Below are 27998 nucleotides of genomic sequence, written 5' to 3' on the forward strand. Positions count from 1 at the left end.
TGTCTTCAGACACACCAGAAGAGGGCATCAAATCTCATTACCGATGGTTGTGAGCCACCGTGTGGGATTTGAACTCAGGACCTCTGGAAGAGCAGTCAGAGCCATCTCTCCAGTCCTTTAACATAGTTTTGATTTGCATTTTCCTGATGGCTATGCTGTTAAGCATTTATTGAGGAATTCTGAGGACATTCTGTTCCATTCGTAGCCCAGTTTTTAAGTAGATTTTCTTTTTTAATTTTTTATTTTTCTTAGTGTTTATTTTGTGCGTGCTTTGTATGTTCTAGATGGTGACCTTCGGTTACATGCATGTCTGGCAAAGACGTTCTGCCTTCTCCTGTGGGCTGCCTCCTCACTTGATTGGCTCCTTCCTTTGCTGTACAGAGCTTTTACTTCCATGAAAGCTCATTTGTCCGTTGCCAATCTTCTTTCCTCGGGTATCAGGGTTCTATTCAGAAAGACCTTACCTGTGCCTGGAATTGGAAGCTGCCCCTGCTTTCCTGTCAGCAGGTTCAGGGCATCGGGCCTCATGGAGGTCGGACTGGAAGAGGGGCGTGGCTGTAAGCTCTCAAAGTCTGTCCCCAGTAACAAGCTGCCTTCAACAAGGGCATAACCGTTCTTCTCCTTCCCTCACGCCCTCAGAGGGCCCCACCGTGAGCTGAGGGTCAGGTGTTCAAGTACTTGAGCCTATGGTTGGCATTTTTTTTATTCAAACCACACCTTTATTTTATGGAATTGGAAAATCTAAAATAAATGGATGAATTACTAGAAGCATGCACACAAAATGAAACCGAGATGAGAGGAATAGATCCACATCCAGCAATGAGACTGAAGCCATAATAGTCTCAAAAACAAACAAAACAGTAGGACCAGATGGAGTCACTGCAGAATTCTACCAGCACTTCAGAGAACTAGCGCCGTCACTATTCTAACTATTCCATGAAATGAAAAACGAAGGCTTCCAAACTCTCATTATCAAGCCAGTATACACTCGGATACCAAACCTGATAAAGGAAAAAAAGAAAGAAAAGGAAAATTACAAATCTCTTGGTCAACATAACAAAACACTCAGTAAAAGACTGGCAAACCTAATTTAAGCTCATACAAAAAAAGTTCATCTCCCATGGTCAAGCTTCACAGAGATTCAGCGAAGGGTTAACATAGATAAAGCCATGAAAACTAGCCATCAGCACATTACTGGATTAAAAGGCAGAAAAACATGATCGTCTCATGAGATGCAGAAAAAGTCTTTGACAAAATCTAAATTTTCCATCATGAAAAGGTCTCAGGGAGGCTAGGGATGCAGAGGTCAGTAACTAAACATTTTTAAAAAAAGATTTACATATTTATTATATATAACTACACTGTAGCTGTCTTCAGACACACCAGCAGAGGGTATCAGACCTCATTACAGATGGTTGTGAGCTGCCATGTGGTTGCTGGGATTTGAACTCAGGACCTCTGGAAGAGCAGTCAGTGCTCTTAACTGCTGAGCCTTTTTTATCAGAGAGTCTTTTATTGAAATATTTTCTAGTTGTTTCTTAACTAGCTGGGCACTCCACTGCACCACTGTTGATGTCATCTATGATGTCATGAGGTGGCGGCCATCCACATTGCAGCCTACAGACTGTGCAGAACCCAGGATCTCTTTGATAGTTCCAGAAAGTTCTCTGGCCAAAGACCGGTGTCTCATCATTTTAACAATCTCATCAAAAGTGATGTTTCCACTGTGTTTAATGCTTTTCTGCTTCTTCCTGCCTCTTGGTTGAGGGCTTTGATGATCAGGGAGAGGCAGAAGGCACCACCTCAATCTGGGCCTGTCTATTCTGGATGGTCAGTTTCACTGAAATCCTGAGACCTTTCCAGTCACCAGTAGCCTTGGCGATGTCATCACCAACTCTTTTGGGGGAACACTTTTTAAAAAGGCTATATACACATCAGTTAAACACAAAACCCCAAAGCGTTCTCACTAAGATCAGGGCTCCCGTTCTCTCTATTCCTTTCCAACTTAGTGCCTGGAGTCTTAGGTAGAAAGAGATGGAAAGGATACAACTAGAAAAGAAGTCAGGACTGCTATTTGTAGATGGCCCGATTCTCTTCCCGAGACCCTGGAGACTCCACCAGAAGGACACTTTTAGAGTTAATCCCCTAAGCACCGTAGCAGGTTATGGCCACAAAATAAAGTGAAAACCCTGGGAGCGAACCTAATGAGGAAATGACAGACTTGTTCAGTTGCCAGAGGAAGATGCTGAGGAAGAGACCGCAAGATGGAAACACCTTCCATGCTTCTGCATTGGAAAAATCAGTATTGTGAAGAGAGCCACCTTACCAAACCTACAGACTCAGTGCAATTCCAGCTAAAATACCAAGATCTTGCTTCATAGACACAGGAAAAATAGTCTTAAATTTTATATATATGGTGGCATAAAAAGAACATGGCTGTAGGTACACCATACCTGATTTCATATACTACAGAGCCATAGAAATCAGAACAGCACGGTACCAGCACAAATGCACACATACGTCAAAGTAATGGAAGAGAGGAACCAGATAGAACTCCATGTAATTGCACCTACCCGATCTTTAACAGAGACGTCAAAACTACACTGAGGAAAAGATGGCTTGTTCACAAATCGTGAGACAGAAGTAACCACCCACGAGGTTTAGAAAATACGTCCTCATGGTATTCTGAAGAGCACCCCTTTAGTTTCTAATACGTTTTCTCTTTCTTTTGGTTAACTTGTCTAAAAAAATTATCTTTTCAAAGAACCAGTTCTAAATTTCTTTGATTTTTTGTATCATTTCTTTGTTGATTTTTTCAACAAATTTCAGCCCATATTTGATTAGCTCTCCCCATTACTCTTTGGGGATTTGATTGGTTCTTGTTTTCCTACGGTCGTTAGGTGCATCATTAAATTATTAATTTGAAATTTCTCAAATTTTTCCACGTACAGGCTTAATGCTCTGCCAGCAGCTTTCATTGTGCCTCACAGATTTTAGTATTTGTGTTGTCATTTCATTCAACTCCAGGAATATTTTTATCTTTCCTGGTATCTTTAGTGATCCAATTATTATTATTTGGTGGTATGTTATTTAATTTCCAGTAGTTTAAACTATTTTCTGTAGTTTTTTTTAAGTTTTATTTACTTAATGTGTATGTGTGTACACACACACACACACACACATATATACATATATACATATATATATATATATAGTCCCTGTCTTCAGACAGACCAGAAGAGGGCATCAGATCTCATTACAGATGGTTGTGAGTCACCATGTGGTTTCTGGGATTTGAACTCAGGACCTCTGGAAGAGCAGTCAGTGCTCTAAACCACTGAGCCATCTCTCCAGCCCCTTTCTGTAGTTTCTATTGCTGTTTATATTTAGCTTTATTCCACTGTGAGAATGCAGAACATTATTTCAGTTTTCTTTGTTCAGACTTATTTTGTGTCATAATACGTGATCAGTTTTGAAGAAAGTTTCCTATGCTCCTGAAGAGAATGTGTATTCTTTACGGTTTCGGTGGGGTGTTCTCTAGATGTCTGCTAGGTCCATTTGCCTTGTGGTTTCACTTCTGCCAAAGATTTTCTGTTCAGTTTTGATCCAGGTGTCCTGTCTATTGGTGATGGTGTGGCTTTAAATTCTCCGACTCTCACTGCGCTGGGATTAAGCCAACACAGTGGATTAGTATTTTTATACCTTACCGTATTTCTTTTGTGTGATTGGGTGCACATGTGTTTATTGTGTGTATGTTTAGAACTATAATATCCCCATAGTGTCTTGTTGCTTCCATGAGTATGAAATGCCCCATTTTATCTCTCCTGACTAGTTTTGGTTTGAAGGGTGTCTTGTCAGACATTACATCTACTTGGACTATTTCTCCCATCTTTTACCCTAAGGTGGTGTTAGTCATTGATGGTGAAGTGTTTTTCTTGGAGGCATCAGAAAGATGGGTTGTCTCTTTTATTTTTAAGTTTAATTTAATGTGATGTTTGTGAAGCATGTGTTGGTGCCCAAAGAGGCCAGGACAGGGTGTCCTGTCCCTTGGATCTAGTAAAAGATGGTTGTGAGCCACTGTATGGGTGCTGGGAATCAAACTCAGATTCTCTGGAAGAGCAGCTATTGCTCTTAACTTCTGAACCATCTCTCCAGCCTTGGATTCTGTTTTCTAATCCAATCTGCTAGGCTCTCTTTTTCTTGGGGGGATTTAAAATCATTAATATTCAGGGTTTTTGTTAAAGTGTCTGACAGTCTCTTGATTTTGTGATGCCCTTTAGATCTCTTTTGATCCCCTGTCATAGTGTTGTTTATTGACTTATTCTCTATGACCTCTTGGGTGTGTCTGTCCTTCTCTTCGGTTGAAGCATTCTTTCCAGCATCCTCTGTAGAGTTGGTTTCATTAGTTCCTTTATTCTGTTCTTACCATGGAAGGTTTCTGTTTCTCCTTCAATTTTACTTGATTGTTTTGCTGGGTAGAATCGTCTGGGTTGACCGCTATGGTCTTTCACAAGTTAAAATCTTTTCAGGCATGCACTGGCTTTCAGTTTCTGTAAAATTATCAGTTGTTATTCCATCAGGCCTTCCTTTATTAGTAACCTGCAGCTTTCAATACCCTTCCCTTACTCTGTGTTTCTGATGTTCTAACTGTGTCACGGGGAATTTATTTTCTGTCCCTGTCTAGTTAATGTTCTGTAGACTTCTTATACCTTTCTTTCTCTAGGTGTGGACATTTTTCTTCTATGACATTGTCAAAATATATTATACGCCTTTGGCCCAATATTATTCTTTTGCATCTATGCCCATAATTTGGTCTTTTTAGTGGTGTCCTGGAACATTCCCATATTCCATTCATATTTTTTTCTTTTCTTTTTTTTTGGAGCTGGGGACCCAACCCAGGGCCTTGCGCTTGCTAGGCAAGCGCTCTACCACTGAGCTAAATCCCCAACTCCTCCATTCATATTTTAAAGAATTTATCATTGACCTTTGTGGTGTGAACCAATTTCTCTGCCTTGTCTTCCAGCTCTGATTCTGTTTTCCACACGAAAACAGAATTGGCTTTTCATTAGTTTTTCCTTCTGTTGATTCCCATTTTCATTTCTTGTATTAACTTCTTTATTTTATTTCTCTCTTTTCTTTCTCGGAGTATATTCCTGTCTTTTTTGAGCTTGTTTGAATCTTTTGTCTGGATGTTTTTCCAGGTCATTCTCCCTGGGGTTCGTTATTATGGATTAGTACTTTCTGGAGGAGACTTGGATTTCTATGTTGTTTTGTTTCTGCACTGGAACTTGCACATCTGGACTTAGTTGAATGGAAGGGTGGCTCGGAGGCTGAGTCTGGGGCTTCTTATCTGTTGGTACTGGGAGTGAGTAGGTGTTGGAAGTCTCGGGGTCTAGGAACACCTTGCCTCTGGGTGTTAGGAGCAGAGTGGAAGGCAGAAGTTTAGGTCAGTTTCTCTGTATCTGAAGACTCCTATTTGTCAGTGCCTGGAGCTTGGGAGAAAGTCAACATTTGGTGTTCATGGTCTAGGGACCCCTTATTTTCCTAGTTTTGTTTCTTAAACCAACAGACACCCTATAAGACACTCTTCAAATAAAAAGGTTCTAAGTTCAGATATATTAAAGAGGCTGTTTGTTTTTATTTCCCTTCTGGGACTTCTGAGAAGTCTTGTACCAAGTGCTCTTCCTCAAGCTTCTCAGATCACTGGTCTCACATTGAACAGCACCTCCTAACATCTCCTCACACTAGTTTCATGAGAGAAATGCTTTGGAGTTCATATTGGGAGATGCTGAACAAGATAATTTCTACACCTTTAAGAACCCGATTTCCTTCCAGGCGACTTTAGCCGCCCCATCCTGTTTCCCATGAGACTATAATCACATCATTCTTGCAAAACCTTCAGTAATTTCCTCTACTCATTCTTCTGGTTCCCTGAGGGCAAACAGAAATATTGGGAATTTAATAAACAGTCTAGGTCTCTTGCCCGAATGCTTTGGGAGCACGGACCAGACAATTTGAATGTGGGTAAGAACACAGAGTGGTAGCTCCAGACAGCATATCAAGTGTGGCACCAAGCCCACACATTCCTGGCTCCACACTGGCAGAGCCTGGCGCTGTCATGTAGTGTTTACCGAACACCAACACATCCCGTTATCCTTGGCTTGGAGGCACCTGCCACTTAGTGGTTCAGCACACTGGATCTACTATGAAACCCCATGGGTACCAAGCTGCTCTACTTTTCAAGAACCCAGTTTCCTCATATACAAATGAGGGTGATTCGTATATGTGTGTGTGTGTGTGGATTCGTCACTGCTGCACAAATGGGAGAGTCCCAAACAGCTATTGAAACAAGACAGAATCTGTCTTCTTTCACACATACAACAAGGGGCAATACAGGGCTCATATTGAATGTATCAAGTCAGCAAAGTTTTATCTTCTTGTCTTCAGTCCATGAGTTCCAGTCTCTAAGGTCCCTCCCAGTGCAGAATGGATGCTGGAGCCTCACACACTTCATCCTCATCCCAACAGCAGCATAAAGAAAGGGGAGGGGAGGGGTTGGGGATTTAGCTCAGTGGTAGAGCGCTCGCCTAGCAAGCGTAAGGCCCTGGGTTTGGTCCCCAGCTCCAAAAAAAAGAAAAAAGAAGAAAAAAAAAAAAAAGAAAGGGGAGGGGAAATAGCCTACTCCCTCTGCTTTCCTAACCTTCTAAAACAGACAACGCACTTCTTTCTACGTGGATTGGCTAAAAATTAGTCACATGACTATATATGTGCACTGCCAAGAATGCTGGGAAGCAAAGTTCATAATAACTGTGTTTATTATGAACACAGTTATTAAAGGAGAGTAGATATTGGAAGAGGGCAGCTAGCTGGTCTATGATGTTAGATATTCCACTGGTTTACTAGAATAAAGGCTACTAATAATAGTTGTGGTGCATGAATGAAATTCCAGCACGAGGAAGGCTGAAACGTGAGAATTGCTACAAGTTCAAGGTCAGTGTGGGCTACATTGTGGGTTCAAAACCACCCTAATTCACACAGAAAAACCCTATCACACACATACAAATGCAGATTTGACTTCAAAACACAGCAAAAAAAATATTAAAAAGCCACAAAAAGATTAGGTTAGGTAGGAGTGAAGAAGAAAGAAAAGACTTATCTAGACCATATTCAATCTCCAGTCCTACTCCTGTTTCCACATTCTGTGCTCTGGCCCAGCCGTGTAAGTCTACCTGACCCTCTATGCCTTGTCCAATCCACTGAATTCACTCAAATTTATCCTGCCTATCATATCCAGGCCTATCCCACATCACAAATCCTTTGCTCTAATCGAGTCTGGTGAATCTACCTGATCCTAGTCCACCTGTGTCCTCCCAATCCTGAAACCTGGCCCAGTTCACACATCTTGTCTGTACCAGCCCAATCTAGTGAGTTCTGCTTGCACCATTGCCAAGTGCTAAGAAACTTAGTCCAGCCTGCTAAATCCACTAAACCCTAGACCATTCGCGCCACATCCAACTCCAGGCTTAGCCCAGATAGCACATACTATTGCTGGTCTAGTATGGTGAGTCCTCTGGACACTACCAAACTGCACTACACTCAACTTCCAAGCTAGCAAAACTCACTTGTGTGCCTATATGATCTGGTGAGTCCCTGGAAACTTGAATGATCATACCAACCAACCCCTCAGGTCTAGCCTCAGCCATGTGGCCTGTATGCTGGACACATGAGTATCCAAGACCCTGGTCCACCCACACCATCCTTACACTACTAGGCAAAACTTGGAGAGCACTTGGAGAGCCAGCCATTACTTCCATTCACCTGTTTCTTGTTAACCATGAATTGGAATCACCCCCATTCCTCCAACCCAAAAGCAACACTGTCTCCCTAGAGGACTGACCCACCAAGCTCTCATACATGATCTGAAATAAACCAGGCTTCAACAATAAAAACACAATCAAACCCCCACCCTACAAAGGCAACCTAGAACCTCTCATCAGACACACAACCAAGAAAAGAAGTTCACATGTCCATGTCTCATCATAAAAACACAAACATGAGAGGCCAAGACAATAGGACCCTCATCCCTACCCCAAATCCATCAGTCCTGTGGAAATGGTGTCCAGTGAGAATTACCCAGGAAAACACAGGCCTCAGAACTTAAAAGAAAAAATCATAAAGTTCATAAAAAAAAAATTCAAGTTTAAAAAACACACACAAGTTCTGACAGCTTGTGATGGCTAACCTTGGTTCCAAACTTGACTGTATATGCAATCTAGGGGCTGGAAATGACTCAGAAGAATACTGCTTGCTCTTCCAGAGGGCCCAAGTGTGATGCCCAACACCCATATGGAAGCTTGCAACCATCTGTGCCTCCAGTGCTAGGAGAGCCAATGCCCTCATCTTCCTTCGTGCACACTATGTGCACTTGGATATATGGTGCAGAAACATAGAGACATGTAAAGTATCCATGCATATAAGATTGAATTAAATTAAAATGTAAAAAGGAAAATTTAAAAGAAATGGACAAATTTCTAGAAGTTTACTGAGGCATCCAAACTACCCAAGTTAAGTTAAAAAGAGATCAACATCCTAAGTAAAATGATAAAAAAGAAGAAAATTGAAACAGTATTAAAAAGCCTTCTGAATGAAAAAAACCAAAAGCCCAAGTCCAGATGAATTCCCAGTAGAGTTCTACCAGGCTCTTGAAAACTATCTGCAGCTAAAAACTATTAAGTTATTAAAAAAAAGAGAAAAAGAACAGAAAGAGCATTTTAAACCACATTTTACAAAGCCATTTTCATTCTAATAAAAATCAGGTTAAGTGTGCACACACAGATATTACAGAACAATATTGCCAATGAACACAGATGCAAAAATTCTTAGTAAAATACAGGTATATATCACAGAAATCATTCACCATGATCAAGTTGACTTTATCCTGGATATGCAGAGATGATGGTTCAACTTATATAAGTTAACAATTATTTAAAATAAGCCATGTAAACTGGTTTAAAGTTTTTTAAAAATCACATGATTTTTAGACTTAGCATTTATTTCAATAGATACTTAAAAGGCCTTTGACAAAATGCCACAAGATTTCCAGATAAAAGTCTTGAGGAGAGTAAGGCTAGAGGGAGCATACCTTAGCACAATGAAGACTAACGAACCCACAGCCAATATCCTAAATGGGGAAAAGCCTAAATCAATCCCCTTAAAATCAGGAACAAGACAGGGCTGCCCACCACCTCCACTCCTTTTCAGTACAGTTCTGGGAACAGTGAGACCAGAGAAGGAAATGTGAAGCCATTATCACTTTTTTTGCAGATATGATAATGTATATTAAAGATCTCAAAGATACCACCAGAAATGATCAACCATTTCAATAAGGTGGCAGGATACAAAATCAACTTTCAAAAATCAGTAGTCTTTCATGATAAACCAACGATAAACATGACGAGAACAAGGTCACAGATGTGTTCCACATACCATATCCTGGAAAAGTAGTAAAACATCTAGAATAAGCCTAACCAAGAAGGCAAAAGCTCTCTGTAAGGAAAATATCCTATCTCTGAAGAAAGAGACTGAGGATAGCATTAGAAGATGGAAAGACCCCCCATACTCATGGATTGGTAGAATTAATATTATGAAAATGACCATATTACCAAAAGCCATTTGTAGATTAAATGCAATCCCACAGAAAAATCCATGTCATTCTTTGCACAAACAGAAAAACAAAATCCCCAAATTCATATGGAACCACAAAAGACCCCACGTTGCCAAAGCAGGCTTGAGCAGTGCTACAGTAATCCAGAGCTACAGTAATAAAACCAGCATGGCACTGGCAGAACAGAGACTTGTAGATCAATGGGACAAAACAGAAGACCCAACCCGAGCACATGTAAATACCGCCATCTGGTACTTGATAAGGATGGCAAAAAGCATACGGTGGAGAAAAGGCAGCATCCCCAACCAATCCTGCTGGAGACGATGTCTGTCTACCCAAAGAAGAATGGAATCAGACCCGAATCTGTCACCTTGTACAAAATCAACTCTGAATGGGTTCAGACCTCAGTTGAGAGACAGAAAACACAGGCAGCACCTACAAGATATGTGTGTAGGAAAGGCCTTTATGAATAGAGCTCTGTTTGCCCTGGAATTAAAGCCAACAGTTGACAGATGGCACCTCATAAAACTAGAAAGCGTCTGTACATCTAAGGAAACAGTTAACTGAGTGAAGAGGAAGTCCACATGGTGGGAAAGAATCTTGAGCAGCCATATAACTATAGGGAATTAATATCCAGAATATAGAAGGAACTCAGAAACTGGGCAAAGAAAGCAAATGACCCAATGAGGAGACGGGCTGTGGATTTGAACAAAGAGTTTTCAAAAGAAGAAATAAAAATGGCTGTGGTGATACAGTATTATGAAAACATCTCTTACATTCTAAAAACTTTTACTGGATCTCATAGCCAAGGTTAATGATACATCATGAGGTTACTTAAAACCTAAGACTGCTATCCTACTGAATTCTCAAACTTTGTTTAACCTTCCTCTAAGAGAATAGTTTAACAGTCAGCCTTACTTGCTGTGGATTTCCCATGTGGTCAACTTTTACAAACTAAGCTAATGCCTAGCTGTAATCTTAAACTATGCACTCCCTCGTGCCCTTGATCCAGATAATACGTGGGCATCATATGCTGGAAGCGTCAAAGTTGAGAGCAACTTGTAACATCTACCATTGAGGTTGACAACAACCATTTATGGATATTGGCTGATAAACAATAGTATTTGTTATCTGGGTCAGAGAGAATCAGAAGGAGCCATTGTACAACTCTGTTAGAGATTTCTATAAACTCTCCCATTCCTCCCCTATTAACAGCTTTCTATGCTGTTTAATAAATACAGAGCAAAGGCCTTTGTCAGAGACAGACAGACACATAGGGACAGACATAGGGACAAACAGATTCGCAAAACTCTCTTCAGGCAGCAGCAGATTCAGACTTTTGCAATAGACAGCGGACGGAAGACACAGGGAGCGCAAAGTGAGGAAGTCTGTCCTAGACTCACGCTTCGTTAAACGGGTCCGAGGGGGAGAGGTGCTTTGGTTTCTTTCTAAATGTGACAACTGCGTTACTGGCAACTCAGGGTTAATCGCCGGTGCGTATGATTCATGTGCTAAGAAATATTTCCAAAAGTTTTCATCATTCTTAGCAATTAGGGAAATGCAAATCTGAAACACTTTAAGATATGAAAAACAACTTAGACCGAATGTTGGCAAGGATACTGGGGAAAGGGAAGCCCTCGTTCGCTAGCCGTGGGATTGCAAGCTGCTGCAGCCACTCTGGAAATAAGAAGTGTGGAGAAATTCTCAAAAAGCTAAAAATAAATGAGCCACCCAACCCAGCTATGCCACTTCCTGGCGTAAGGCCAAGGACCTGACTTCTACTTCACAGATACGTGCTCAGCCGTACCCACTGCTGGGCTGTCACAGCACTAGGAAGTCAGCACAACCTGAATATCCTTCGCCCAGTGAATGGATAAGGAAAATGGTATGTAAACACAACCGAATACTATTCACCCGTGCCATAGATGAATGAATAAATGAAGGAAGGAAGGAAGGAATGAAAGAAATCTATGGGCAAATGTATAGAATAGAATGTATTCTACTGAGGGAGGCGATCCAGACAAATGCTGCATGTCCCGTCTTACTTTTGGATCCTACCTCCAAATCTTTAGATGTATATATATCTTGGAGTAACCATAGGAACCAGGAAAATAGAAAGGGACTGGAAGGGACTGGATGGGGTGGAGCAGAAGGAGCTGAGGACAGGAGAGTAGCACACAGAGTGCTGTAAGGGGGTTGATAGGAGGAACGAGAGGGAAGAGGAAAGGAAGGGAAAACCTGAGCTTCAGTGGGAGAGGAAGCACTTAGTCCTACTGTGACTGGATGTTCCAGGTCAGGTGGTACCCAAGGGGGAGGGGCTTCTCTTTTCTGAGGAGAAGGGAGGGGGATAACGGGGGAGGTATTTGTAAGAGTAAGACTGGGAGTGCAATCAGAATGTAAAGTGAATAAATGACTATATAACACCAAGGATGATCAAAGAAACCATAGGGAAATATATTACTTTATATTCAGTTAAATTACATATGTAAGTCATATATACATACATAAATCAAGTTATGCCTCTTGGGATAGTAATTCTCCCTCCAAAACTCATAGATGTACAAACCCCTACTGTCAGGCAGTGGAAACCTCCCTTGTTTGCCAGCGGACTTCATGAGACACGTGTAGACTGTTGCCACTGTCCTTGGTTGCCTCCCAGAACATGAAGATAAGAATTTGCCTATTGCTGGAGACACCATACTTAGGATATGGGACTTTGAGGAATCTGGAACTCACCTGAATGCTTCCACCCTGAGGACTGGCTCTCATAGTTTCAGAAGATGTTGTGCAAGCTGCCAAGGAAGAGGAGAAACAGGTAGTTTCTCCCACCCAGCCTATGAACCATAACCCTGACTGGATTGGCAAGACAGCCACACTTGTGCAATTGTGGCACTTTTATCGTTCAGGTAACCAGAGCTGTTTAGTTATAATTAAAGTCCTCTCAATAGGAATGGCACTTATGCCTGGTATTGTAGCCCTACCTTAATGTACTGGCTGGTTTTGTGTGTCAACCTGACACAAGCTGGAGTTATCACAGAAAAAGGAGCATCCCTCGAGGAAACACCTCCATGAGATCCGGCTGTAAAGCATTTTCTCAACTAGTGATCAAGGGGGAAGGACCCAGCCTGGGCTGGTAGTCTTGGGTTCTATAAGAGAGCAAGCTGAGCAAGTCAGAGGAAGCAAGCCAGTAAGTAACATCCTTCCATGGCCCCTACATCAGCTCCTGACTCCACGTTCCTGCTTGAGTTCCAGTCCTGACTTCCTTTGGTGATGAACAGCAATGTGGAGGTGTAAGCTGAATAAACCCTTTCCTCCCCAACTTGCTTCTTGGTCATGATGTTTTGTGCAGGAATAGAAACCCTGACTAAGACACTAACTTTCCTATTGCTGGGGCCAAAGCACTTAATAAGAGAGAATGTTTAACGTGGTTTATTGTTTCAGAGACTTAGAGTCCACAAAGCAAAGGAAGTGATAGCGAAGTGCTCACATCTTGATCAACAACCACCAGGCAGAGAGAGAAAGCACTGATAATCACACAAGTCTTGAAACCTTAGAGCCCAACCCCAGTGACATATATCTTTCATATATGCATGTGTACATGTATACAGGCCATCTCTAGTTCTCCTCAGACCAGAGACCAAGTATTCAAACACATCAGCCTCTGGGAGCCACACTCAAATCACCACATTCTACTACCCTGTCCCTGTAGGCTTGTGCCCATATGGGAACTTCAAAAGTCCCCATGGTCTTTCACAGTCACAAAAGACCTTGAGTCACGCTAAGACTCAAGGCGTTCTCTTAATCGAAATCCCCGTAAAATCAAAAGACAAATTACAGGCTTCTAGCATACAGTGTCAGAGAATATACATTACCACTTTAAAGGGATGCATAGTGGCACTGTGAGGATATACTGAACCAAAATAAGGCTGAAACCCAGCATGTCGAACTCCATTACTTTGGCTCCATGTCTGATGTCAAAGGGCTTAGATGCCTTTGCCCTCCAGCTTTGCCACCTCAGATATACTTGTCTCTCTTGGGCTGGTTCCACCATGCAGCAATCCTTGGCAGATGTCCCATGGCTCTGGCACCTCTAACATCTTGGGGGATCAAACATAATCCAGGCTTCAATTTTACAGTTTCATGCAACAGCCTCTTAGGGGCTCCATTCAGGGACTCCCCTGCTAGGTGCCTGGCCTCAGTGGTGCTGCTTAACCATGGAGGAAGATTCTACAACCCTTTTACTCATGTCTCCTTCAGGAAAGCCGGAACCATGTGGATGACACTGCCAAGTTTGGCTCCCAAACTTGGTACCCTCAAACCCCCACCCCTGTGATACACATCCGCTAACAAGACCATACCTCCTAATCCTTCCCAAACATTTTTTTATCAACTATTCTTGTAATACTTGTCTGATGTCAAAGGGTTTATGATTACCGGGGACCAAGTATTTAAACATATGAGCCCACAGCGGCCATTCTCATTCAAACCACGACACTAACCAACTTCCCAAGGTGGCTTAGATCACAGACCTTAGAGAACCCTCTATTGTCATTTTTCCCAAACCAGGTAACCTCTAACTGCATTCTAATTACTTATCCTTGTACCTCAGAGAAATGTAACCCTCTTTCTTTCTCACAGAAGCACCCCCTCCACTGCAACAGATGGAGACTATTTATTACAGAGATCCACGATTGATCAAGTGCAGATAATAGGGGATTGTGAGATGCCCTGGCCAAACTGATACATCCCTAATATAGCACTTACACTAAGGCTCAAGGAAATTCATGGAAGAGAGGTTGGGGAGATTGTAAGAGTCAGAGGTACATCTTTTGTGAAATAGTGTCTTCTATCTGTGACAGGGAAGTTGCATCCACGAAACCTCAACATTATGTTTGACTAATCATTATTAGGGTGGTAATGACATCACCAGGTGTCATGCCAATGTGAGACTCCCATGTGGTCCCACCCCTAGGTGAAGAGCAATAGGTGGGGTAGTATCCGCTGAGCGAGAGGGATAATCTGATTCCTCCAGGGATAAGCTGTACATATGAGCACACTAAAGCGACTCAAATTTCATATATACATGTATGTGTTACCTATGTATATGCGTATGCAATTGTTAAAGATAAGAACTAAAGAAGAGACCATGAATTTGGGAGGGATACAAGAGGAACTGGAGAGGAGAGGCAGAAGTAATGTAGATCTTGTGCTGATGGACGAGGTTTTTCTAAAAACTTATTAAACAAACAAAAATATCTAAGTTAGCTCTTCTTTATAACCACAGAGGTTCTTGGGTATCCTTTGACAAAACTTTTCCTGGGGATACACAGCACATACATCTAATCACCATAAGTAGAGAACCCACAACAGACCAAAGTACAGATACCATAGAAGTCCAACTTAGTAAACCAATGAGTTTTACTGGTGTTACTTACAAGAATATAGGTGAGAAGTTACATAAATGCACAGAAACGACTCAAAGACTCATGAAAGGCATGAGTTCCCCCAGCATGGAACCTAAAGCACACTGCACAGCCTGCAGGCAGCTCAACAGGTTAGAGTGTCTGTGCCAGGTGACTTCATTGGTCTAAACCTCTTCTAGGCAGGTCAGCTGACTTGTGCATCTACCAGGAAAACTGGTCTGGTCTGGTCTAACAGTCCTTTTTGAATCTTGGCTTATCTGAGAGGAGTTCTCAGCTTTTATTGTTTACTCTGGCAGGAAGGAGCCTAGCAAATCTGGTCAGTTTCAGGGACTTCCTGAAGTACTTTTGATGGCTTACCTTCCTGCCTTAGGAGTTTCCCTGCAGGATGGAATGTTTCAGTTTCAGTTCTACAGCATCCTGTGGTGGTTAGTGTTGGTTGTCAGTTTAACAGCAGCTGGAATCATCTAGGAAACAAACTTGCAGCCTCTTGTGTGGGTTCATTTTGATTAAGTTTATCTAGATGGAAGGACCCACTCTAAACAAAAGCAGAACCATTCCCTGGGATTGGGTCCTAGAATGTGTATAAAGAAGAAAATCATTGCTTACTTCCTCCTGACAGTGGTCACATGTGACCTGTTGCTTCAAGTTCCTGCCACCTTGCCTTCCTCCATGATGGACTGTGGCTTTGATTTGTGAGTGACAAGAAAGCCTTACTTTTACCACAGCAACAGGAAAGTAACTGAGACAAGCCTCAAGAAGATAGTAGTACACATCTAATAGACTGGGGAAAAACTAAAGCTTACCAATGCTGGGAAGGGCAGAGAACTATAAGTCTTATGCCTGCTGGTACAGGTGGGAAATGATGTGCCCATGGTTTTCTCAATTGTTAGAAGTCAGTGCAGTCATCCATTCCATGTTTTCTCCAAACTAAAAGACAGTTTGTATCCATACAGAGGTCTACACAATATCCATAGCAGTCCCTACCCATAGCAGTCCCTACCCTAACCAGGCCCAATTGCGGTCAGCAGATCAGCACCTGGATAATTGCACGGTGAAGCATCCACACCGTGGAGGGTCTACTCATGACAAAACGGAAAAAACAGAGCAGAACGAAACCTATTTGGTGCACACAGTAACAGAATATCCTTGACACAATTATGCTGAACAAAAGGAACTCGAGTCAAAAGAATTGCAGCTCCATTATTCTATACAACCCTGAACAATGCAGACAAATACACAATACCTGAAGGCAGGCCAGGGGTTGCTTCTGGGAAATGAAGGGCTAGAAAGTAGACTATAAGGGTGGTGGATATGTTCCTCATCTTGTGTACAGTGATGGCTTCGAATACAAACATGTGAAAATCTATTAAGTCACACACTTCAAAGATGTGCAGTTTAGTATGTCAACGATGCCTCAACAAAGTTGTTTCAGAACAAAAAGGAAAAAGGTATTAGATTTGCTTAAAAGGACTCATTCCCCCAGCAAAATTTGTAATAAAGCAAACATAAAAAGGACCATAGTGATATATTTTAAAGCACTGAATAATGACTTTAAAAACCCGCATAAGTACGTGGTATTCCTACAGAACGAGAGGAGGAGAGGGAAGGGTAATGGGGAAAGCTGCATACAAGTATATTGAAAAAAATAGCAGAATTCGGAAAATCTTCATTTTGCAGCCACTAATGCAAAATAATTAATTCAAGCAAAGTATCAACAGCTATTACAGTCACTTTGTGAAAATTTGTGATGGAACAGCATATTCACGTCTCAAATATAATCCATCGCACAGATGAATTATTATTTACAAAAGGGATTACCTTCATAACGGAAGCATTTTAATCAAATGAGCACAGTTCATATCACCAATGATAGGAGGAACCCCTTACGTAACAGTGGGTAGGACACAGCCCCACCTCTCTGAGAGTATTACCCATAGCGTTTAGCCAGAATCTAATCATGTGGAAACAGTGAGTTGTGCCCAATTTGAGAGACATTCGACTAGACAACTGGGTTGTCTCTCTTGAAAAATGTCAGTGTCATGAAAGAAGGTCGGAAAGGGCAGGCCAGTGGGGTCATTAGAGTTGAAACAAGAGGGACTTAGCCAGATGAAGAGGCTCTTCCTTGATGGGAACAGTAAAATCAATCCTAGATTGAAAAAGAATAAAAGTGAAAGCTGTTAAGACTCAGGCTTGCCTTTATAGTTTGTGACAAGGTTGCCATTTTGACAGCCCCCAGTATTTGGTATTGTTGTATGGAGGAGTGCCCCTTGTTTAGTTGGATACATGGTGCATTTTCGTGTGAAATACATACGTGTAGTATAGATATATCCCACCTACCCATCTGCCAAGGGAGAAGAGAGCAAAAGAGAACACGTATGTTGCCACGTGCTCCATCTAGGGGCCTGGGTGAGGAGTGAAGGGGTCTGCATTGTGGGATTCCTCTACCTTTCCTGCCATTGTGAAAATACAGATGAAAAGTTGGAAGTGGACCAAAATGGATGGTTGGCCGCCCAGAGCTTTTTCAGCTTGGAGGCTCCATGTAAGGCTCTGACCTCTGGGTAGCAGGCAGTACCCAAGACCCATACTCGGAATCTGTCAGCCTCCCAGCCTGCCGGTGTATGGGGCCTGGACCAGGGATATCAGGAGCTTATCCTTTATGAGCTTTCCTCTGTCTTTCCTCATACGGGCTTTCCCTTCCTCTCATCCTTTCTAGATGGTCTACAAGGTCTGGTTGAGGTACATGGATGAGGTGCGTATTCAGTAGTAATTCATAGGCAAGCTGCGCATGCCCAGTGGCTCTGCAGTATGGTTTCAAGAGGTGCAGGACTCCCCAGCTCGACCTGTAGCTGAAATGCATCCATCGCTCTGCGCCCCTGCCCAGGACCACCCTTGCTCTCTCATCTGCTCTCTGATGCTGCGCGTCTCTCTTCCTGAGGCAAAAGCCCTGACCAAGAAAGCGAGGTTCTTTGTCCACGGTTGCATCCTACCCTTCCCCCACCCCTCCCTCTCACGCTGTCCAAACCTCACCAGTTTTCCTAAAACTTTGAGGTTGTACACTATTGCCTTGGGGCTGCTGTGCCTTATTTATGCTTCTGAAATGTTCCCTTGGCCCCTTCCCTGGTTTCTTCCAGCCTGCGCCTTCTCAGCTTCTCCGCGGGCTGTTTTCCTTTGGAGCGCCGATAAACATCCACCGGGATGTGTCACGTGTCTATCTGTCGCCCTCACTCAGTACCTCCAATACCTCATTTCCATCTGTCTTTCTGCTTTTTAACCGCGCTTAATAAAACATAATAGAAACTACTAGGTGTGAATGATTCCCAAGGTGGGTTTGTGCCTTTATCTGGACGGTGGTGTATATGTATCGTGTGTGTGTGTGTGTGTGTGTGTGTGTGTGTGTGTGTGTGTGTGTGTGTGTGAACCCAGTGTACACGTGTGCATGAATGTGTGTGTATGCTTATGCGTGTTGGGCAGCGCTATGCTGACCTTCCTTCCCATCTGTTCTCTGATGCCACATGTCTCCCCCGCTGAAGCATCCAGCTATCTGGGTCATCCTGAGACTCATTTCCTGGGGTGTAGGCACAGCTTGCAGAGGGCTGGGTAGATGCCACTTGCAGCATCAACACATTACATAACCTGGCACTGGGCAGGGGTGAAAGGGGCAGGCAGATCCTTTATTCTGTGTTTGCCCAGAGAAACTTCTCCAAGCCACATACTGGGCTATCAACCCTTCAGCTTTCTGCTTCCTAATTGCACTGACAGGGTTCAGCACCCATTCAGCAGGCCTACTGGCTCTGAAAGGAGCCTTCATGGATGGAGGGTTAGGGCATGGGAATAGATTGGGCTGTGGTGTGCATCTGATGCTGTAACTGGGTGCCTCGGTGCCCTGGGCAGCTCTCACTTAGTCACCTGCCTGCGCATGCTTAGGGCTCTAAAATGCTACTGTGGGAGACTGCTTACCTGCTTGGTGGCATTTTCCTGCACTGCTCACAGCCTGAGGTGCACTACCCAGCACCTTAGGCTTCCTTTACCCACAGAGACCCAGTCAGTCATCCTCTGCCTACCCTCAAATCAAACTGACCTCCCAGAGTGATGAGAAAGCCTTGCTTCCCCTCAAGGTCAACAGCAAGGGCCGTTGTTACATCCACAGGGCAGTTGCTGGGGTCTCAAAATTCATCCCTCAGGTTTCTACTCTGTTGACACTTAGAATCTAGTGCAGGGGGGCAAAAGCGACCCTCAGGCAGCAAAACTCTAAGACAGAGAAGTCAAGGACATAGGGAAAAGAGGATGGGGTCAGGATGGCTTCTCTGTAGAGGTGGCGTTGGAGGAGTTTACCTAGGGCAGGATGAGCCTAGACATAGGAAGTTCACAGGTCCTGAGAGGAAGGTCTGGGTGTGCCTGAGGCCAGAGGGATTCTTAGCAGAGAAAGCAAGGAGAGGAAATGAAGTCAATTTGAGGCAGGAGTTCGAGGAAGAGGCTGGAGAGGGGCTGAGGGGCCAGCACCAGCATCCTGGCTCCTCTCTGGCCAAGATGGCAGGGAAGAAGTATGGAGTATCTGGTCCGTATAAGGGTAGAGCCAAGCAGCTTGGCTGGCAGGATGTCTGTACAAATGGAGTGGGGTCAGCAATACCGTCCCGGATCATGTCCTCGCACTGCAGACCACGACACCCCAGAAAACAAAACAAAACAAAACAAAACAATCCAAACAACAACAAAGATGGTGCATCTCTGTCCTCGTTTTAAGCTGGAGGAATAGTTGTTGCCTGAGGGTTGCTGTCTCAGCCTGGTTCTGTCATAACCAGAGAGGCTGTGGCCAGCCAGGGCTCCCTCTCCTCCCCATAGCCTCTCGATCCTTCTTCCTGAATGCACTGCCCTTGTGAAAATGGCTTTAGCCCACACTGCTTCCTCTGCCCGGGGCGGGGCCAGCAGAACCTCCATAGTATTTGTCCACCTGCTCTGTCGTCCATCAGATCCTGCTGGAAGGCGCCTCTAGACACAAAGTAAGCAACTCAAAGGAAGTCCAGGAAGTCCCTGAAACCAGGCCTTTCCGTCCTCCCAGAGTAAACTGTGAAAACCGTGGAGAGTCACTGTCAGATGAACCAAGATACAAAGAAGACTCCGAGAGAAACCCAGTCTCCTGAAAGAATCAGATCAGCCAAGCTGCCTACCTAGAAGAGGCCACCTGGAAGGGAGGTCTGCCCCTCTGTCTGTTGAGCCTTGTCTCTAGGTTCCCAGCCTGGTGAGCTGTGTCTGACGTGCTGGGGTGGGCTTTGGGATACAGCTGCCTTTGAGCCATATCCAGTCCTGTAAATAACACCAATAAAACTCATAGGTTCACCAGGCCAGACGCTGGTGGCATATGTACTTTGGCCTGTCACGAACTCCCTGTCTGGGGTGAGTAGACTTGTGTGTCTCAACTCCCCAGAAGTCCGTCACACAACAGTGACTCAGGCAAATGTGCCCACATCTCCACTCATTCACCCGAGGATACCTCAGCTCCTTCCACTCCTTTCTAGTTGGCTTCTCGTCGCCTGTCCATGGGAACTGCCATGCTTGGCTGCCCAGCAGCAGAGACTATGGGCAGGCTGAAGCCAGAGGTGGATAGACGTGTTCCCCTTGGCAGCCCCCTGCCCTTGCCTTCAGGTAAAGCTCTGTCCTGTGCAGCTGCCCCTTAGGGTGATGTGTCACCCAATTCCGTGGAACACCATTACTATTCCTGCAGAAAAGGAGAAAAGCCAAGGCCAAGAGCCGAGGAGTCATTAGCCAGCTGTGCAGAGCAAGGGAGCAGAAGGACCAAGATTGAGCTCGGGTCTCTGGTGGGGCAGAGCTAAGAGGGAAAGAGCTTCAGTCCTTTCCTGGGTGTGTGTGTAGAGGGGGAGGGACAGGGTTGGAAGTGGAGAGGGGAAGGTGATTTACAGATCCTTCCAGATCTAAACAAAGCAGTTCATTACTGAGATAGCCGCTGCTGAAACTTCAGTGGGTGAAGCAGAGGTAACAGAGATTTCCATCTGTCTTCTACACAAACAGGTTTCCAGGTACATTGCAGCCTGGAGCTGAATTCCATTTAGAATGTAAAATGCCCTATGAAGTGTTTTTCTCTCAAGTGCGAACACATAATTGATTTTTCCTTTTTTTTAAATAAAGGAAGGCAACCTTTCTGGACTCTGGAAAACGCTTTCGGGTTCATCTTATTTTTCTGCTCACAAAGGCAATTACCCAAAGGTGGCAGTCGGAAAGGAGACTAACTTATTTTACACAACAAGCGTTTTAGTGTTACATCTTCCTTATGGCATGAGAGATTATGTCCTACGGAGGAAAACTAAACCGAGTCCTGAACAGTGGACTCCCTCTTCCGACTCCGAGTTCCAGCCACTGTGCTGTGCCTCTGGCTTTCCCTGTCTGCTCATCACAACTACTCTGAGTCCTCGCGGGCGGTAAATGGTGAGCACCTCCTCTCATGTTCCTCTTCTTCAAGACTTAATTATCTTTGTCCTGTGCTTTGCTGCCATGTATGCATGTGTGCCATAAGCATGCAGTGCCCGCATCAGTCAGCAGAGGGCGTCAGATCCCCTAGAACTGGAGTGGCATGGTTGAGCTACCCTGTGGGTGCTGGAAACCCAACCCAAGCCCTGTAAACCGTCCCCGGTCATCATGTTTGCCGTCGAACCCGTTGGTGGTATTTTCTCCCTCTGACCTGGTCATTGATTTGCGACCTGCTTGACCAATGGTGACAATGTTGAACTTAATGTGCCGGAGACTTAGAAAGCAATGAACGCTCTTCAGACTGTGGTGCTAGAGTCTGAGTTAGCCTGTGGGAGCGATAGAGGCCGTGACACAGGTAAGCCGTCCCAGTTGTGCTGGATGGATAAACAATGGCCGTCTTAGACTAGCTGGTCTCAGGGGATTTGGTCTGGACCAGAGCTTCTCAGCAGAGCCCTAAGTTGTTGGAAATTATTTGATGTTTTAACTCACTAAGGCTTGGGGCCCTTTAGTTCCACAGAAACAGTTAGTGATACATTGTCTCTCATTCTTTTACCTACATGGATTTATGGGTCAAAGGGGGAGTTTTGGGGAGATTTCTGGAGACCCCAGGAAGGCTGTGGAGGCGGGTTTAGAATCAGAGAAGTAGTTACCAGATTGTCAGGGTCTGACCTAGGAAATTAGCCTCTCTCCCCAGGTCTTCAGTCCTGGCATATTTTCACCCAGGAGTTAGTCTGATGTGGCTACAAGTCACCCATCCAGCGTTGGTCATGAGTGTGATGGCGGACCTGAGGAGGAGACATCCCAGACTGATGACAAAGCTCATCACAGTTCAGGACCCCCCCCCCCCCCCCCCTCTCGCCAGCGGTTAGCAAGTCCTTTGCCTGCTCTCCACCAGTGGCTGCAGTTTCCTTCCTTACTGACTGGACTGTGAAGGTTAAACCGTGAGATGCAGGCGTGGAACCCCGAGGGGCACTTCGTACTCAGAAAGCTCTCACCAAGTGCTGCCGCGCTTTAATTCTAAGCACATTTTGCGGTTAAAATCTGCAGTAGGAAGGAGAGCTGCAAGATTCCAGCCGCCGACATGCCAAACACGGTTGATGTGAATTTGTCTGTGCACTTTTAGGGAGAGAAACGCGTTGGTTGATGTTAGGGCCTACACTGCCACAAATTCAAAGCTCCTGAATAAGAAGGCTCAACTGATTGCACCTTGATTTATGTGGGAGGCCCACCATGAATGTGGATGTCGCCTGGTCGAGGCCCAGATGAGAAATGGTGTAGCAGAAGGAGAATTATTGCACCTTTTCTCAGTCTGACCTTTCCTCTTGCCTGCCTGGCTTGCCCCACTGCTGAGAAGTCAATTTGCTCTGTGGCTGCTGTTGTTCCTACTCTGCTGACTTCAGAACCAGTGCTCTCAGGCTGCGTGCGTGGCACTGCTGAGGGACCTTGCCTTGTGACTGAGAGGGTGGTTGGCCTCTGGAGTGTGATACACCACTCTGGGACTGTTCCAACTTCCAAGGCACCCAGCCTCAAGGATGGAAGGACTATATGTATATGTATTTGTAAATGTATATGTATATGTATTTGTATTTAATGTATGTGAGTACACTATTGCTCTCTTAAGACACACCAGAAGGGGCCATCAGATTCCATTACAGATGGTTGTGAGCCACCATGTGGTTGCTGGAATCGAACTCAGGACCTCTGGAAGAGCAGTCAGTGCTCTTAACCGCTGAGCCATCTCTCCAGCCCCAGCTACTCAGTTCTTAACCTTGCAGGTGTGAAACAACTGTAGCTCCTATTTTAACATAAGCTCATTAGTAGATTGTGTATGTGTGTGTGTCACATGTATAATTTATTAGATTTATTCATCCTATTGGTTTTATTCCTCTAGAGAACCTTGATTAATAGAAAGAAGATGGGTATTGGTTAGCTAAAAGTGATCTATGCTCCTATTACATAGGTCACGAAGCTTCCTGCCTTCCTCTTGCTGAACGCCTGATGAGTGTCAAAGGTGGGGGTGGGGAACTGCTGTCAACAACACAGACTTGGCCCCGACATTGCCGTTCTAGTTGGTGGGGAGCCTGGCAGTGAAGAGTGGCTCATCATCATCATGCATCTGAGCTGAGAGAAAAATCTTCATGTTGCCCTTAAAGGGAGTCATTCACCCTGGCTGCTGATAGTCCCTACTGGGAAGCCAGCATTCACAGATAACCTATTGTTACTTCCCATTCCCTCCCACAAGGGCAGAGGGAGCATGGGGTTGGGGAAAGGTCAGGAACTCTGGCCCATCTTATCCTGGCTGTGAGACCCAAATAAAATGACCGTTAGCAGACGAAGGACATTAGAGTCTCATTTGTGGGTTCATCCCCATTCACTTCTTGCAGGTCCCTGCGAAGCTTCTGTGACACGCAAGACTCCACCTGCAAAAGGTGCATAAAGGATTCCTGTACTCTTTGTGCTTGGGCAACAGAATCCGAGCTCTGGCCTCTACTTGCTGTATGAGCCTGGGCCTCGAGTTTGACCTCTTTTGAACCATCTGCCCCCTCTCCAGTGAGATAGGAATTAGGAGATAAATCGGGGCCCTCCAGTACCCAAACCAGACTTGCTCTGTGTTTTGGGGATCCCCCCAGCTCTTCTCTGGGTGCCAAAGCTGATGATACAGTGTGAGTATTTATTTTAGCCTTTAATGAATCTGCTTTTGCAGGGGTGTGGTGATTTATAGAGGCCTAAGAGCTCACCCCTCCCCAATCAACCTTAATGCAAGTAACAAATCCAGGATGCCTTTGACAATTCCACACCCCAGAAATAGGCTAGAGAGTGGGTGGTTGACCTTGAGACAGGGCCTGAGCTGAGGCCTGTTGCTTGGCAACAGCCCCTATCACCTACCCTTTAGAAATGCCATGTGATTTTTGTATCTTCAGGCCCCTAGCAGGAAGGAATTTGCTCGGAAGTCCTTCACCTTCCAACTTGCCAGCCTGTTTGCCAGTAAAATTCATTTGTTTCTGTCCGCGTGCGTGCGTGCGTGCATGCGTGCGTGCCGGTGTGTGTGTGTGTGGGGGGAGTGTGTACACGCATACACTTACATTTACTTTAGGTAGATAATTATATTTAGGTATAATATAATATGATTCCTTAGGTTTTCAAATATCCTGAGTGTTATCTCCCCCTCCCTTCCTCTGTATTGTCCTCCCTCCTCCCCGTTTAAAGCACTCCTCCCACTTTTCCATCCCCTCTCACCTGTATCCTTCTCTTCCCTTCTCTAGAGCTCCCCTACCTCATGGTCTCTTTTTACTTTTCTGGTGTTTGTGCTTCCTCCAGATTATATACTCACATCCAAAGATTTGGAGGTAGGATCCATGTATAAGAGGGAATGTGGGGGCTGGGGATTTGGCTCAGTGGTAAAGCGCTTGCCTAGCAAGTGCAAGGCCCTGGGTTCGGTCCCCAGCTCCAAAAAAAAGAACCAAAAAAAAAAAAAAAAAAAAAAAAAGGGAATGTGTGGCATTTGTCTTCCTGGGTCTTCGTTTCTGCCCTTAGTAGGGTTTGTTCTCGTCCTGACCATTGACCAGAAATGTCATGATTTCATCTCTGTACTGAATAATATAATACTCCGTAGTGTGCATGGACTGCATTCTCGTCACTCACTCATCTTCTGAAGGACATGCAGATTGTTTTCCTTTCCTGGCTGTTGTGAGTGGAGCGACGATGGTCGAGCCAGTGTCTGTGGAGTAGGGTGTCAGAGGAGTGGCACAGCTGGGTCTTATGGTAGACTTTCCTTTCAGCTCTTTGAGACTTCTCCACACTGATTCCCAGCATGGCTGCAGCACTCGGCTGCCTCGCCATCGTGAATGGGGTTTCCTTCCTCTCAGCACCCTTGCCTGCATTTACTCTTTTTTTTTTTTTTTTTGTTCTTTTTTTCGGAGCTGGGGACCGAACCCAGGGCCTTGTGCTTCCTAGGCAAGCGCTCTACCACTGAGCTAAATCCCCAGCCCCTGCATTTACTCTTTACTGATTTTTTTTTTTTTTTAAATCTAGCCATTCTAAGGCGAGATGAAATCTCAAAGTGGTTTTAATTTGCATTCCCCCACTTGCTAAGAATGATGAACATTTTCTGGAGATATTTCTTACGCATTTTCCTTTTGTTTTTTAAAAACTTTGTTCAAATCCATAGCCCACCCTACTCCCATCCCCAAGCCCCCAATTGGGCCGTTTGTTTGACACTGTTTTTCGAGTTCTTATACGTTCTGATTATTAATGTATAGACGACGCGTGGTGCTGGATGTGTGCTTGGCGGCCATTCTCTTCCATTCCGTGGTCTTCCTTTCCTTTCAGTTGATTGTTTCCTTAGCCATACAGAAGCTTTTGAGTTTTAAGCGTCCCCGTTTATTAGTTCTTGGCCTTAATTTCTGGGCAAGTGAATCCTGCCCGAAAGCCCTTTTCCATACATATGTACGTTCTGCCTGTGTAATCCTCTAACGTTTCAGGCTTCACAGTGAGGCCTTTTGTCCATTTGGACTTAATTTGTGTACTGGGTCATAGGCATGTGTCTAATTTCAGTCTTTTACGTATGGAGATCTGGTTGTCCCAGGTCCTCGGTTGAAGATGTCCTCTCCACTTATGCTTTTTGCCATCCTTATCAAATACCAGATGGCAGTATTTACATGTACTTGGGTTGGGTCTTCTGTTTTGTCCCATTGATCTACAAGTCTCTGTTCTGCCAGTGCCATACTTTATTACTGTAGCTCTCTAATAAATCTAGAATGGCCATCCCTCCAGCACTGGTCCTCCCAGCAAAGCTGAAGACCGCCTTGGCAATGTGGGGTCTTTTGTGGTTCCATTGGAATGTCGGGATTTCTTTTTCCTGTTTTTTCAAAGAATGACATAGGGATTTTGATTGGGATTGCATTTAATGTGCAAATAAGTTTTGATAGAATAGCCATTTTCACAATATTAATCCTACTAATCCATGAGCACAGGATGTCTTTGCATCTTAACGGGTCATCCTCAATCTGTTTCTTCAGAGACCTAAAGTCTTCCACTGTAGAGATCTCTCACCTTGGTTAGGTTTATTCCAGGTATGGTATGATTTGTGGTGGGGGTGGGGGTGGGAGGTGTATAACTCTCCTGAGCTGTGCGCCACAGGTTGTATACACACATTCTACGACAAGCACTGTTTCCCTCATGTGCACTTGATCATAGGCTCAGTTCTCCCACACATTTGCAAGCACACGGGGACACACTATACATGGCTTGCCTGTTTAGATATGCCGAAGATTGCCGGCACTCAGAACCAGGGATACTGCCGCCCTCTTCTGGAAAGATTTGGGAAGTGCATGCAGGGTCTTGCCATCAATCGGCTTGGTTGGGAAGCTCATTCTAATCTTAACTCACCTTGGGTATGGATGATTTCTGCTCGATATGTCCACCAAGACCCCTCCAAGGGGTCTCTATCATTTCTAAGATTCCTCTCCTGACTGTGACATTTGGTTCTGGCCCTGGACATCAGGGCGTTCTAGCCAGCTTTGGAAAAGGAAGGAGGGAAGAATTGGTAAATTGACTTAGGCAAGTAAAATACTTCAGCTCTTCACCTCTCCAGGACTGGGTTTCAGAAAAATCAGCAAGGTTTGGCAGAATTTTTACGCAAGTGTTATTCGTATAGTCACAGGTTCTGAAAAAAGATGTAAAAGGCACTAGCTGTCAGAATGACAGCACATTTCTTTTCCTCTCCAGTTCACACGGAGCCATCGAGAATTTCTGAGCAAGACAGGAACAGAAGAACCTTGTTTTGGAAAGATTAACTAGACCGTGCACATTGTTCATTCATTTGTGTAACAATCAGTGCTTTATAAAAACATCTTTGCCGAGGCTGCGGAATGCAGTCGTGACCGGATGGAGGTGCTATTAGCTTCCGAGCAGCCCCCAGCATGGAGCAATGGGGGGGTGGGGGATCCAGATGGGGCATCACTTCAGTCCTACGCTAGGTGAGCCCATGGTGATGTGAGGTTCACAGACCAGCCCCAGCTCCTGCCCAGATAAGACCTGTGGGGCTGCAGAAGTGAACCAGCTCAGCTGTGGTTTAAGAATAGATCTCGGAGCAGGACAGAGCCTGGTGCTCCTGGACCTCCCGCTCCATAAAATGAAAGAGAAGACAGTCGGGCCCATTTAGGAACTGCATCTGTTGATTTTCCTTTCCTAGACCCAATCAAATAACATGCAAATAAATGCAAGAGGTCCTAAGTCAGGGTACAGTGAATGAGTACACCATGGTCTGCCTGCTGCAGTTACAGTCAACAGCATTGAGGATGTGACCAGCATGAATGACGATTTGCTATCGGGTAGCATAATCACTGCAGGACCAGATTAGGAGACTCAAACCTCAACCGGCTGTCTGGGGAGGTGCACTCCTGAGCAGGTGTCTGCTGCACAAGGTCCAT

At 44.5% G+C, this 27998-nt stretch overlaps 1 pseudogene; it reads right to left on the minus strand.

Annotated features, from left to right (window-relative positions):
* Position 1: 1 nt before the first annotated feature.
* Positions 2 to 27998, minus strand: Rpl12-ps5 (ribosomal protein L12, pseudogene 5; annotated as a pseudogene).

The sequence above is a fragment of the Rattus norvegicus genome, chromosome 3, assembly GCF_036323735.1.
Source record: "Rattus norvegicus strain BN/NHsdMcwi chromosome 3, GRCr8, whole genome shotgun sequence".
Lineage (NCBI taxonomy): Eukaryota > Metazoa > Chordata > Mammalia > Rodentia > Muridae > Rattus > Rattus norvegicus.